This window comes from Perognathus longimembris, chromosome 21 (assembly GCF_023159225.1).
Source record: "Perognathus longimembris pacificus isolate PPM17 chromosome 21, ASM2315922v1, whole genome shotgun sequence".
NCBI lineage: Eukaryota > Metazoa > Chordata > Mammalia > Rodentia > Heteromyidae > Perognathus > Perognathus longimembris.
Window position 1 is genome coordinate 42,273,468 of NC_063181.1, and position 14,079 is coordinate 42,287,546.

The 14,079-nt window shown below is 42.0% G+C and overlaps 1 protein-coding gene and 1 long non-coding RNA gene across 2 annotated transcripts in view; both read right to left on the reverse strand.

Moving 5' to 3' along the window:
- The window catches only part of LOC125339480, a 30,520-nt gene extending 17,054 nt beyond the window's left edge, over positions 1–13,466 (reverse strand). The window contains exons 1-2 of the long non-coding RNA XR_007208543.1: positions 12,802–13,466; positions 4,150–4,153 (exon numbers count right to left, since the gene is read on the reverse strand). This is a non-coding gene — a long non-coding RNA (uncharacterized LOC125339480). The remainder of the gene's footprint in view (positions 1–4,149; positions 4,154–12,801) is intronic.
- Positions 1–14,079, reverse strand: part of Dlc1 (DLC1 Rho GTPase activating protein) — a 334,097-nt gene that overhangs the window by 77,314 nt on the left and 242,704 nt on the right. The gene's annotated exons all lie outside the window — the stretch shown is intronic.

Genomic DNA, 14,079 nt, shown 5'->3' on the forward strand with positions numbered 1-14,079 from the left:
GCCCTGGCCCTTGCGAAGCAAGAGCTCGCCCATGAAGTTACTTCCCGGCCCTCTTACTTTTCTTCTTTTCCCTCCAGTCTACTATTGATTTGGCAATCGGAGTGATCTGATTAAACGTTGCATACGATCACCCCTGCTTTCTGTTTTCTTAAGAGTAAAGTCTGAAGTCTTAGCAGTACCCAACCATGTCTTCTTTCATGTTCTCTCTGGCCTTTTCTCCTGGGACTCTTCCCTTGCTCTCTGTTGGGCCCTTGTTGGCCGAGCTCTCTCCATATTGGCCTCCTTGGTGTTTGTTTATTAGCAAGGAACCATGGAATGGAGACTGGAGCTGGCTCTTGCTTGAGGCTGTTCTTATTGTGTCCTCTCCTGAGAGGGCTCGCACCTTCCACAGCTGCACGGCTGCTGGCTGACTGTCACACTTTACTTGGCTGTTAGCTTCCCAGAGAGGCTCCCTCTGCAAATGCCACTCCATTACCCTTTGATTCAACCAACTCTGTCCCCTGTTCCCACTTCTCTTCTTGTAGTGCTGACTGTTTCCAACACAGTCACGCAAAAAATAGTATCCACTTCTTTTCTGCATTGTTATCCTCTTTCCAGTAGAATGTCAACTCCACAACATCAGATATTTGGTCTGTTGGTCATTAATGTGTCCCTGAAGTGTATGAATATTGGGTTCGTGATAGGTACTCAATGAATAGTTGTTTTTTGTTTTTGTTTTTGTTTTGGTTGGGTTGTGGGGCTTGAACTCAGGGCCTGAGCTCTTTTGCTCCAGGATAGGGCTCTAACGCTTGAGCCACAGCTCCGCTTCCAGTTTGCTGGTGGCTAATTGGAGATAAAAGTCTCGTGGGCTTTCCTGTCAGAGGCTGACTTTGAACCGTGATCCTCAGATCTCAACCTCCTGAGTAGCCAGGATTACAGGCCTGAGCCACCAGCGCCCGGCGAATAATCGATGAATGGAAGATCATTTTAGCCTTCTGCTTTTCTCACTAGCTGACAGCATGGCCCTCACCCCCTACCCCCTACCCCCGCCCCTTGGGCGTGAGAGTCCTGTCCTATTCATCCTCTGCATTCAGATTTCAGTACTGTATCTGGTGAAGTAGGTCCCTAACAATTGCCGACAGGAGCTACTGAAGGAGAGCACATCCCATGGTTCTCTGAGTATATTCCAAGATGAGAGGAATATCACAGAGGACGAGGGAGGTACCACAGAAGAGATAAAAAGAAAATTACAAACAAAAGAAACACTACATTCTGCATTCCATCAAAATGTAGAGGGGACTTGGAAGCATCTAGAGATGGAGGGCATGGGAGATTCTGGATTTTTACTGTCAGAGGAACGGAATGAAAAGCAGCTGGGACTGTTTGAAGCCTTCAACGTTGCTGCCGCTTCCAGGGAGCTGCTAACGTGTGCAGGGAATTTATTATGTGACAGACTTTTGGATGCAATTTCCAGTGGCTCCTCACTGATTTTCTTTTCTTAGCCTTCACCCTCTAGCTCCAGCCTGAACAGTTGTTTTTCTATATGGTATCATTTTCTTATATAAAAGACAGTGTATAAGTTAATTTTTTTTCCTCTTGCCTCTTTTCTCCCTCCTTCCCTAATGGAAAAGTACTTATAAAAACACAATGGTTGCTTTGGGAGGTTAGGTCACTATACAGATTTCAGGATAATTATTTTAAGCAGGGCCATGTAACAAAGTCAGTTTTAAATGGCTAAATCAGCTTTTTAAACGGCCTTTTCATAGTAAAATCCTAACTAATCTGAAAGAAATGAATAAACACAAAATGCAGACGAGTAGTTATCTCTGAGAACGGAGTGTGGTGACATTTTGTTTCTTAAAATGGACTGTGATTATAAAAGTGTTCATGTTATATGTTGTATCCTATATTTTGACGAAATATATGCTTTAAGAAGTGGTTTTCTAAAAACGTACAAATGGCTTCTCTATACTAAGCTTTTTGTCAAACAATAAGAGATCCTTAATATACATTAGATTTCAATTCACCAAGGTCACGTCAATACATGAAAACAGTTTTCCATCACAAAATAAGTGTAAGTGGCTTCAGTTCTTTCTAGGAAAGCTTTTTATAACGGTCATCCAACAACAGAGGCTAAAATAACTTCTTCCCATTAAGGTTAAAGACAGATTCATTTTGTTTGTTATTTGCTTTAAATCCAAAAAAAACCTTCTCATTGTGGCTGTACCAGTTGAATTCCAACCAAACATAGCCTCCTCCCAAACAAACAAACAAACAAACAAACAAACAAACAAACAAACGTATTTCCCCACTTAACTGAAGGTTTTCCAGGGAGGATTTTCAGGCCCTTACCTGTAAGTACAACAGTCATGAAGTATGAAGACTCAAATAAGGAATGTAATTAGCATGCAGACAAAAGATGGGATTCCCATCCTTTGAACATCTATGATGCTCCAAGAAGATGAATATCTGCAGGTAGGAGGCAGCCCTTGGCCCAGGAGAGATATGTTAGAGGAGTTGGAACAGCTTCATCCAATAAAACCACCTTCATCTTTTACATTTTTAATAGTCACAAGAAATATAGGAAGAAAGAAAGTCCGATCAACAATACTTTTCAATAGCAAAGATGCTACTATCCCAAATATCATTTAAGCAAGATATATGGAGATCAATCATTTTTGTTTCAGTATGGAGGTTTGGGCTCAGGGCCCGACCCTTGTTAGATGTTGTGTGGCTGAGTTACACCTTCAGCTCCCACCCTCTCTCTTTCCCTTTCTTCCCAGCATTGGGTACAGGGTCTCACTTCCTACCTAGGTAGACACTTGGGCTGAAAGCTACCTACTGTAAGGCGTTTCTACCACCCATCACCAGCCCAGCTTCTACTGACATGGAGTCTCAGATCTTCCTGCAGGCTGCTTTGGAACTTCGACGCCCCTGATTCAGGGAGCAGGAGGATAAGAGGCAGGAGACACCGCCGTCTGGCACCAACGAGATGTGTCCCGCCCTTCACCTCCTAACTGCATTTCAGGTCCTCGGCAGGCCCAGGCCATGGCTGCCCTGTGAGACGGCGCAAGGTTTGGTTTGTCTCTGAGGTGTCACTCATGGGTCCCTGCTTACTGGTTGGAGCAGGGCTGAGGGGGGGGGGGGCGGGTCTCTACCCCTGTGCATTGATAACTACTCACTGGTGCTGCCGTCTTCTTCTCTGCACCTCAGTGTTTTCACAGGTAAAACAAGAGGATTTAGCAGCAAAAGGCCTATGGTCCTGTTTGTTTTCAACGATTGATTCATATTACCTTCTGTTTTTGTTTTTTATTTAAATTAGAATACTTTCCAGTAGTTCTGAGTATCTGGAAGGTAGTAGGGCTCTGGGTGGCTGAGCTAATGGATTAGATCAAGCACATATTGTGTCTACACATACATACCTAGGACCAAATTTAACTTATAATTTAGGGAGTAAGAGATTAACAATAGTAATTAACAACAATATGGATTGACTGTAATGTTCAACTGTGATACAACTATCAGTCTCATTACACTGAACACTTTGGGGCCATTATTAAGTAAAATGTGGCTTACTAAGGTAAGCGATGTAATCGCTTGATCCAGTGGCTTCACGAAGGGGCAGGCGGTGTACACGATGTGGAAGTGCTAGACGAAGGGCCGGCTCGCGTCCCAGGATGGTCAGAGCGAGACACTGGAGTTGTTTTTGATCACTTCACTTTGAAAGGTGCACAGTGACTTTCTTGAGGACTCTCACCTTAATGTTTTCAAACTGCTGCTGATATTGAGCAGCTATCAACATGGAGCGTAAAACTGTGGGTCATGGAGGATGAATTTCTGCGCTTTCAGGAGACTGGTTTTAGTGTTCTTGTATATTAGAGTGGAACGAGGTTGTTAGATGTGATGTCATGCAATTTTGTATTATGGGCACAATCTTAGATCTGAAAGTGAACACTGATTTGGAATAAGAAAAGGCATGTCGAGGAACGGCTACAGATTTGAAGATTCATGTCTTTTTTTTTTTTAAGGTCTTAAGCAATTCCTGGGCATGCTTATACAGAAGTGTTTCTTAATTAGAACCTTGTTTCTTCTCTTAACACTCACAGGAGTCCCTCTAAGTTGGGGGCCGCTGAATTAGAAGTTTCATTAGAGTTGTGCTTCTTTTCTCACCAAACTCATGTGTTGAAGTCCTAACTTAAAGGAGGGGATGAGTTAAAATATGACGACTGGGGTAGAGACTGACCTCTTCCTAGAGAGACACACATCGGCCACACATCCAGATCGACAGCACATGAGAACAAAGCACTGGGGAGAGGGCAGTTTGCAAGCCCAGGAGAGAACAGGTTTCTTCTGGATCTAGCGGGGACCTGTGGCACCTTAGTTTTGGACTTTTTAATCTCTAGAAGCTTAACAAAATAAGTTTCTGTGCTATTTTATTGTGGTACATGGAGCAAACTACTACAGTTAGCTTCCTGATAAATCATTCCCTGTTGAAGAACTTTGTTCTTTCATGTCGGCCATTTCCCCTCTGTCCATCTGTTTCAATCCAACTCAGGTCACAGTGGAGAGGTGGCCTGCGCAGAGCAAGGACCTTACCAGCCGGCATGCATCCCACCAGCGAACGGCAGTTTCTTTGTGACAGCTCTTACGTTACGTTCCTGTCACATGACTTTGACTTCTCAGAAGAGCATCTCTCATTCGCTCGAGTCCTTTTCAAAGGGATCGTCAGGGATAACATCTTAGATTTAATGGAGATGTTAGAAAATGTTCTTGACTGTTCTTTTTTTGGAAGTGGAGACTCATTAAAGTTTTGGTTTTGTGCCTGGACTGGGCTTGATCTCAGGATGTGGGCAATATTTCTTAGCTTTCTTGCTTAAGGCTAGCACTTTCCCACTTGAACCATCTTCTGGGGGTTAACTGGAGAGAAGAGTCGCTTAGGCCTTCCTGCCCCAGCTGGCTGGGATGTGATCCTCACGTTTCAGCCTCCCGAGGAGCCATTGGTGCCTAGAATTTTTTTTTCTTGTCTTTTACATATGTTATTTCCCAAGTCAAAAGGTGGGGAACCTACCATAACTCCGAATAGTTTAGTGTTTTTAGTGTTATCTCTGCAGTAGCACAGGTAATCCATCAGTTCGGCTGAAATCCCTACTTACTCCCCCCACTTCCTAGTGATTCTAAGGGTCAGAAGGACTCATCCTTGTTTCTGTTAGGGTGACCAGTCCTGGCTGCTGTCTTCTGTTTTTCTACTGCTTACACCAACAATGGAAGTTCACAATAGTATCTTCCAAAAAACCCTCTGGCCAGGACTAAAGGAAGTGAGTACTCTCAAGGTTAAGAGGGTGATTTGTCCTCTTTGCTCGCTTAACTCGTATGTACCTCCTGTGGGATCGCGGCAGAGACGGTGGGCACACTGTCATTGCTATAGTCATCCTGGAGGGAAGAGAAATCTCTCCTAGTCGTCTTTGGACTTCAACCAACAAGTTGTTTGAGATAAATCGTTGGATAAAGTGAGCATCTGTTTGGGTCATTTGGAGGTAATACCAGGTATCCCTAAAATCTACATATATGCTTCAGAGGAAGGTTTATTAAACTACTGGCTATCAACATGTAAAAACGCAGGCTTAAATGTATACTAAGCATAATACAAATTATATTTACAAGTGAAGGGGCCAGCATTTGGTCTCTGAATAAAAGTAATCTTAGCTCATAAAAATCTGCATCTGTTAGCCAAAGAGAAACGAGAACTTAGGTCGAGTGGGGAGATCTGAACCGTCCCCCTCTCTGTGCACGTGTTGTACGGATCTCTTTGGACCATTAAACGAGCATCCTACTCAGCACTGTTGTGAGGGATGCTTCTCCCGATGGCATCGGGCTGTCCTGGAGGAAAAGCAGGCCCCGGCCAGCGGTGTGCTTTGGAACTGGACTCGCTCCTAACACTGTCTGCAAAGGCTGTTTGGGCTCTGAGTCCACACACCTGATTTGGGAGGCTAACGCAGGCAGAGAACGGCGATACTGGAGCACCACAAGGTCTCTATCCTGGGATTCTTAAAAAAAAAAAATAAGAAAACTAATATTTAACTCCTTCGTTAGAAAGAGCGTTGTGATATGGAAGTACCTATTTTGTGAGGGATATAAAAGCAAATCTGGGAAAATCAACTTGCATTCAAATAATAGCCTTTGGTAGGACTGATTCTCATTTATGTGGCCAAAGCCAATATGATCCTATCCTATCACATTAGAAAACAGTAGTTGGAACGTCCCATGCTTTGCGTTCTAAGGTCATGCCTATCATCCATTTTGAGCAAAGCTTTAATCTTTCACAGATACCCTGCACTGTCTGTCCAGATTGACTAATGGGTTTTGTCAGCCATTAGAGAGGGCAGTCCAATGTGTTCTTACTGCCATGACATGACGAAGCCTCTACAGATAAAAATACACGCTTCTTATCAATGGTGAATGATCAGGCTGGGAGTATAGCTCTTCGTTGCTTAGATCTATTTTATGTGAAATGTAATGAATGGAACCAAGGATGCCTAGTCATAAAAAAAAAAAGTTCCAAGAAAATTCCATAGTTTCTTTGTGGTGTCAAATACTATGAAGAAAGAGAACGGAATCTTTTTTTTTTTTTTTAATGTGTGATTCCAACATGTGGAATAGAACCAACAGGTAGAAACCAAATGGCAACATAATTCAGACTAACTCAGGAGGTTATTTTCTAGCACAGTCCTTTAGAGTTCATGTCTCACTTTCAAATAACAAGGACATTGTGGCAGGACAGTGTTATTGCCTTTCGCCTAGATTACAAAGATAATTTCAAAATAGTCGACATCATTGAAAGAACGCGTGCCTGTCTTCTTTTAATTTGGCGCAGTACAGACATTTTAACTTCCACTTATTGTTATGATCATGTAACAAAGTAAAAGATATTAAGAAACAATGTAGGAATGAAGGACAGCTCCTTTTTAGTAAGTGAATCCAGCTTTATAAAATATACGCCACTAGCCAGATGCCCGTGGCTCACACTGGTAAATCCTAGCTTCTCGGGAGGCTGAGATCTGAGGATGGAGGTTTGAAACCAGCCCAGGCGGGAAAGCCCATGAGACTCTTACCCCTAATGAATCACAGAAAAAGCCAGAGTTGAGCCATGGCCGAAATGGTAGAGCACCAACCTTGAGCAAAGAGGAGCTCAGAGATTGTGCTCAGACCCGGAATTCAAGCTCCAGGACCAGCAACAAACAAACAAAACAATAACTACGCCACCTTGGTACACAGCTGACGGCCCGTTGCCTTAATGAATGTCACGGGAGGAGAGATTCCTGGCTAATGATATGCACGCAGTTGCCTTTTGGCTTGAGTGGTTCGGGGATTTGAACCCGGGTCTCCCCGTCACTAGGCTGTGAGGATACTTCTGAGCCTCCAGATGTTTTCCACGGACTATTTAGGATGGGATCTTGCTTCCTGCCCAGATGCGTGTCTGAGCCGCAGTCTACTTAGGCTCCTCCTCATCTCGGGTCACAGGCACGTGCTCGAGTGTAGCTTTCCCCTGTGGAAATGGGGTCTTGTGAGTTTTTGTTTCTTTGTCCTGGGCCGGCCCGGGACAGCAACCTTCCGAATCTGGGCCTCTTACGGAGCAGGGATGACGGGTTGACACCACTGCACCCCGCATCTCAAGAGCTTTTCTGCCTGGGTTGGCCTCCCCCGCCCCCCTCCCACCCTTAGCCTCCAAAGCGATGACAGTCGCAAGGCTTAGCCACCGGCACCCGGCGGGACATCTTCGTAGTGGGTGACAGAATGCGCATTTTTGCCCGTCTTATAGTTCCTGTCTGGTGCTGTGAATAGCCCCCAAGCTGGCTCTTCAGCTGCGTAGCCTAAACCATCTCTGAACTATCGTCAACATTTTAGGAGGCTTCCACATCTTGCGCTGTAAATGTTCAGCTTACTTATTACATTTTGGTAAAGTGATATCGACATATTTCTCAATAGCTATCTCAATATCTCTATAGCAATCGGTGATGCTAATTTTATTCCCTAATTGGTATCTAGTTAGGTCTTTATTTTTTTTAAGATAAAGTAAGAATTATTGCTGATTAAATAAATATTTGTGGCTAAAAAATTCAGGATATGAGCTTTGGGGGGATAAATCATAAAAGTAGTATTTTGAGTAAAAACTATGGTGAAAGCTGTAATGATCTGCACGCGATAAATGGCAAAATAGTCTGTTTTGACTTCAAGGAGAGTCAGAAGACACCCTGGAGAAGTGAGGAGCACTAATGACAAAGAAATATTAGTTTCAACTTATTTAGAGGTATGATTCATCTAAGAGCCAAGTATTTATCTCATTTCAAGTAAAAGGATTACGTTACAGTTGAAATCTTCCGTGAGCAAAGATCAGTCTTAGAAGAGACATAATCAAGAGTCCAGTCTGGAAAAATAATTTTTAAGTTATGTGACCAGCTAAAATATGTGTTGGCCAACAGGACAAAGCAAAAGATGTCCATTCTCCACCGTGACACGAGTAATTGTCCATCTCATAACTCTGCCAACTTCTTTGAACTGGTACTATGTAAAAGCTGAAGTGGAGACGGTGGGCTGGGTTTTGAGGTGTCATCTTCCATTTTATCAAAAGCCCCCGACGTCCTCCGTGGTGACAGTCAGCCCACCACAGTAGTCCCAAAGGAAGTCAGCTGATGTGTCGTCTTTCCAGGTGCTTCTGCTATTCAATACGTTCAAGTGAAACAAACTCAAAGTCTGTTTTGTTGTTTTTTTTCCAACCTGTCACCATACACTAACATCAACTCAAAATGGATTAAAGACCTCAACATCTGACCCGGAACTCTGATAGGACAGAGTAGGAGAGATACTAGAACTTATAGGCACAGGCAGGAACTTCCTGAGCACAGTTCCAGGGGCACAACAGACTGGAGAGAGACTTGACAAATAGGACTACGTTAAAATAAAAAGTTTCTGCACAGCTAAAGACATAGCTACTACACTAGAAAGACAGCCAACCAAATGGGAAAAGATCTTCACCAGCAATGCCTCAAAGCCTATTTTAATGATAGTGAATTTATGTTTTGTTTTGTTCTTCTTCCTGGATTCTGCCTTGGTTTGGAGATTTCTAGGTTACCTATTCTTGTTTATTTTTTTAGCTTTTTGGTTTGATAGTGGGGCCTGAATTCAGGGCCTGGGCACTGTCCCTGAACTATTTTGCTCAAGGCTAGCATTCTACTACTTTGGGCAACAGCTCTACTTCCCGTTGCTAGGTGGTTTATTGAAGATAAGTATCTCATGGACTTTCCTGCCAGGCTGACTTCCAGTGGTGATCGCCAGCTCTTAGCTTCCTGAGTAGCTAGAATTACAGACATGAGCCACCTGTGCCTGGTAAGACTGGCTATTCTTTAAAATAGAAGATGGTGTCCACAACTGCCCCTTCAACAAGTGGGCTAAAGACCCAGAAAAAGACTGCTCTGAAGAGGAAATGAGAATGGCCAAGACACAGGAAGAAGTGCTCACCATCACTGGCCATAAAGAAATGCAAATCAAAACAACACTGAGATTCCACCTCACCCCAGTAAGAAAGCCCATTATCAGGAAAACTAACAATAACAAATGCTGGAGGGGATGTGGCCAAAAGGGAACCCTACTTCATTATTGGTGGGAATGTAAACTGGTTCAGCCACTCTGGAAAGTGGTATGGAGATTCCTCAGAAGGCTAAACATAGAGCTCCCCTATGACCCAGCAGCCCCACTTTTGGGCATCTACCCAAAAGATTACAAACAAGACCACACCAACGCCACCAGCACAACTATGTTCATCACAGCACAATTTGTCATTGCTAAAATATGGAACCAACCCAGATGCCCCTCAGTAGATGAGTGGATCAGGAAAATGTGGTCCATATACACAATGGAATTTTATGCCTCAATCAGAAAGAATGACATCGCCCCATTCGTAAGGAAATGGAAGGACTTGGAAAAAATTATACTAAGTGAAGTGAGCCAGACCCAAAGAAACATGGACTCTATGGTTTTCCTCATAGGGAATAATTAGCACAGGTTTAGGGTAGTCACAGCAGAGGATCACAAGAGCAATAGCTATACCCTTATGAACACATAAGATGATGCTAAGTGAAATGAATGTCAAGTTATGGAAACAAGGGGTCTATTGTACTTATTTTCAACATGCCATGTGAAACTGTGTCCTTTTTCTCTCCCCCCGCCCCCGTATTTCCTTCCCATGGTTTTACCCCTGATATCACTGTAACTGATTTTAGTACCCTGGATATTTTATATACGTGTATTGGAACTAGGGAAGGGAAAGGGAATACCAAAATCAAGAGACAAAGGATAAAAAGACAAACCAATGCAACAGCAATACTTACAAAACTATATGGTATAAACCAACTGTACAACTCATGGGGTTGGGGAGGGAAGTGGGGAGGGGGGAGGCGGGGGAAAATGAGGGAGGAGGTAACAAGTTGGATAAAAATGTACTCACTGCCTAATGCATGAAACTGTAACCCCTCTGTACTTTACTTTGACAATAAAGAAAAAAAGAGAAAATGGTGTTCATTACTCTCTGTGTGATAAGACAATAAGATACCATGGTTATGATGTAAATAACATAAATCATACTTTATAAACTACCTTAATTTGCTCACCAACCTATAGTAGATAACATATAACTTCTTGATAGGACATTTTCATCACCAAGTGCGGTCTACATTGACCCTACTAGTGATTCCAAGCTAATAATGGACTTTACTCAGTGATCTCCATGTGATTTAAAGCTAATAATGGACTTTACTCAGTGATCTCCACGCATGCATTTTCGTAAAATTCTGAGTATACTGCCTTGCAAATCCTCCTCATTCCTTAGAACAGCTCTGCATATCACTTTCTTCTAGAACTCTCCTTTCTACTCTCCTGGCCTGCATTTAGTCCTTCTCTGCCTCTCTGATGTATTATGCATATCCTTTGATTAAATATATCCTATTCATGTTCAAATGCATTATTATTTTATGTTAAAATACTTCTAAACTATTTTTATGGTTCTAAACAGTTCTTATTATCTTCAACGTAAGACAGTGAGAGCAACAAATTATTTGTAAGTGTTTATGGAGCAATTAGAGCCAGAGTTAATAAGTTTTAGAGCATTTTATTGGTGAGTTTGAAATGAATTTCTAGTCTCCAAGTCATACTCTTTCTACTCCACAATGGAACTTTCTGTTAGCAAGTTATGATGCTCGATTTCACTAGATATTTTAAAATGACCACTGCTTTTAAACCAATGTTAGTAAGATTTTTTTTGAGAGAACATGTAGGGTGCTGCTGGTTCACATCTGGTAAGTCTGAGATCTGATGATCACGCTGTGAAGGCATAGAAAAGTCTGTGAGATGCTTGTGTCCAATGATCAGGTAAAAGGCCGAAAGTGGTGGTGTGGCTCCAGTGGTAGAGTGAGAGACTTGAGTCAAAAAGCAAAGTGAGAACTGAGGGTTCTGAGTTCAAGCCCTCGTATCAAGCAGTGTCCTAAGAGTTCAGTTGTGTTACCTTATTTCATATCCATAACAACCCAGTATGATACATACTATTGCTATTCACATTTTTACAGATGAGGAAAGTGAGAGGCCAAATGGCTAAATAACTTCCTTCAAGTTATTCAGCTAAGAGTAACACAACCAAGATTCATAACCAGGTGTTTTGGCTTAGAAACTCACACTTATAATGAGCGTAGACATAAGCACTGGTGTTTTCTCTCCTAAGTGGAGCTTTGGACATGAAAACTGTCTATGATTGGTTTCAGTCTTGATGGATGTATAACAAGGAACTGAGGTTTGTCCCTAGATCTCCATTTACAGCCTCTACTGCAATTATAAAGCACAAATGAGGGATGGAGTAGATTCAGAGGATTGAATCCACTGGGTTACATGTGGGTAGTTTTGGGGAAACAGAGCACTTTATTTTTGGATCCCCTCCCCACCACCCTTGCCTACTCTTCAAATAATACGGCAGACTGGCAGTTGAGAAAAAAGAAAAACGGAAAAAAAAATTCTAACAACCTGTTTCTGATTTGTTTGGGACTGCAGCCAAAGTTTTGGGAACCACTCAGACTTGTAATTTTTGTAGTGTTCAAAGTAGGCATTCTGTTTCAAAATAGCCGAGATGAAAAATAAAATTATAAAATATGTTGTGTCAAGCTTCTAGGTGAACTATGTTTTTCCAGTCATAATAAAAATAACAAAGTAACATAAAATAATGACAAAAGTAAAATAACAAAATATTTATCAACTTCATTGTAAAGACCATTTGGTTATAAAATACATATACAACAAGATAAAAGGAAGCCTAAAGCTGGGCTCCAGGGACTCATGCCTGTAATCCTGGCACCTGGGGAAGGTGAGATCTGAAGACGGCTGCCTGAAATGAGTTTGAGCAGAAAAACTCCTGAGACTCTCATCTGCAGTGAACCACGGAAAGCGAGAAGAGGGGTGTGGCTCAAGTGGCAGAGTGCTTTCCTTGAGCAAAAGAAAAGGTACAGCCCCCAATCCAAGTCCAATGCTGTCATAAAAAATAAAATGAATGTATAAAAACAAGTACTTCATAATCATCTTATGTCTTATGATAATAATGACTTCCTTTCTTAAGAAAATAAATCAAGAGAGGCAATATTTAGGGACAGTGGAGAAAATACCAAGTAAAGAAAGGTCCTAATTCCTAATGTCTCAGAATAAAGATCAATAGTCACTGTTCTAGTTGTTTAAATATACTGGAGCTTGCTAATTAAGCAGAGAAACTAATGTGCAGCTGAGACTTCTGAAGACTCCAAATTTTTGACTACAGACAATCTAAATTGAGTATGTATAACATATCTTGATTTCTGTTTGTAAAATATGTATTCCTGTTCACTTACACCAAGCTAGCTAAAATGGCCTTTTATTATTTTTCACCTGTACGTATGTCATAGGTAACTTCTTTGCTTTTCCCTGGACTTCTTCAACATTTCTCTCCTAGTTTCCTCATTTGTTCATGGGACGTTCACTTTGCTTCCCACAGCATGGCTTTACTCTCAGAAGGGAAGCTTTCTTTCCCTTTACAGCACATTTCACCTCTTCTCATTCCAAGGTGAGCTTGAAGTTTTAGTTTCAGCCAACATGTCATGAAAACCAATGGGTAGGAAAACCAGGCTTCGGTAGGAAGCCCTTTCTGCTGATCATTCAGCTTGGGCCACTGTACTTCTGTTTTCCCTTTCTCAGAGTTGGCTTTGTAGAAGATCATGTTCATTTCCATACTGTTCAATTACTCAGTGATTTTCAATGATTTTCATTTTGAATGGTAGAACATCAGAGGAGAGTTAGCACCAAGTATCAATAATCATCATACTTAATTCTTCTTAAAATTTTATTGGGCTGATTTCTTTCAAAAACAAACAAACAAACAGGTGAACCATGCAGCCTACATGTTGAATAGGAAATTAAAAATTAGAAGTGTTTAGATTCTTGCCACTGGTTTGGGGATTCTAATGAGTGTTGGTATTTCTGACCGTGGTCTATTACCAAAAATGAAATGAAGTCTGTTACAATTTGGATATGAAGTGTCCTTCCTCAAGGCTCATGTAGAAGAAGCTTGATCTCCAGCTGTGACACTATCATGGAAGGTTCTAGAAGCCTTAGGAAGTGGGGCCTCGCTGGAGGGAGCCGTTTCAGTGATGCTTGGTGAACGTACCTCGTTCCCTACCAGCCCCTGTGTCAGTTTTTCTCTATTTGCTTCCTGGAAACCACGATGTGTGCCGTTCTGACACTTTGCCATAACCTCCCTGACAGGATAGACTGAAATCTAAAAACACGACCCCCAGTAAATCTTTCCTCCTTGCAACTGTTTCTCTCACGTTCTCTGTCATGGCAATGTGAAAGGGAGTAGCACAGAGATTGAATACGCTACGGATAGGAAGAATTGGAAAAAAACACACAAACCCCACACCTTTGAAGGTTCTGTCTGGTCCTGTTTATAGAATGAATATGCTGTTTGGACAAAAGTAGTTTGATCGATGGACTGGTTTCCCGTCCTTTCTTCTTGCCAATTTCCTTCTAAGAATAGCTTGC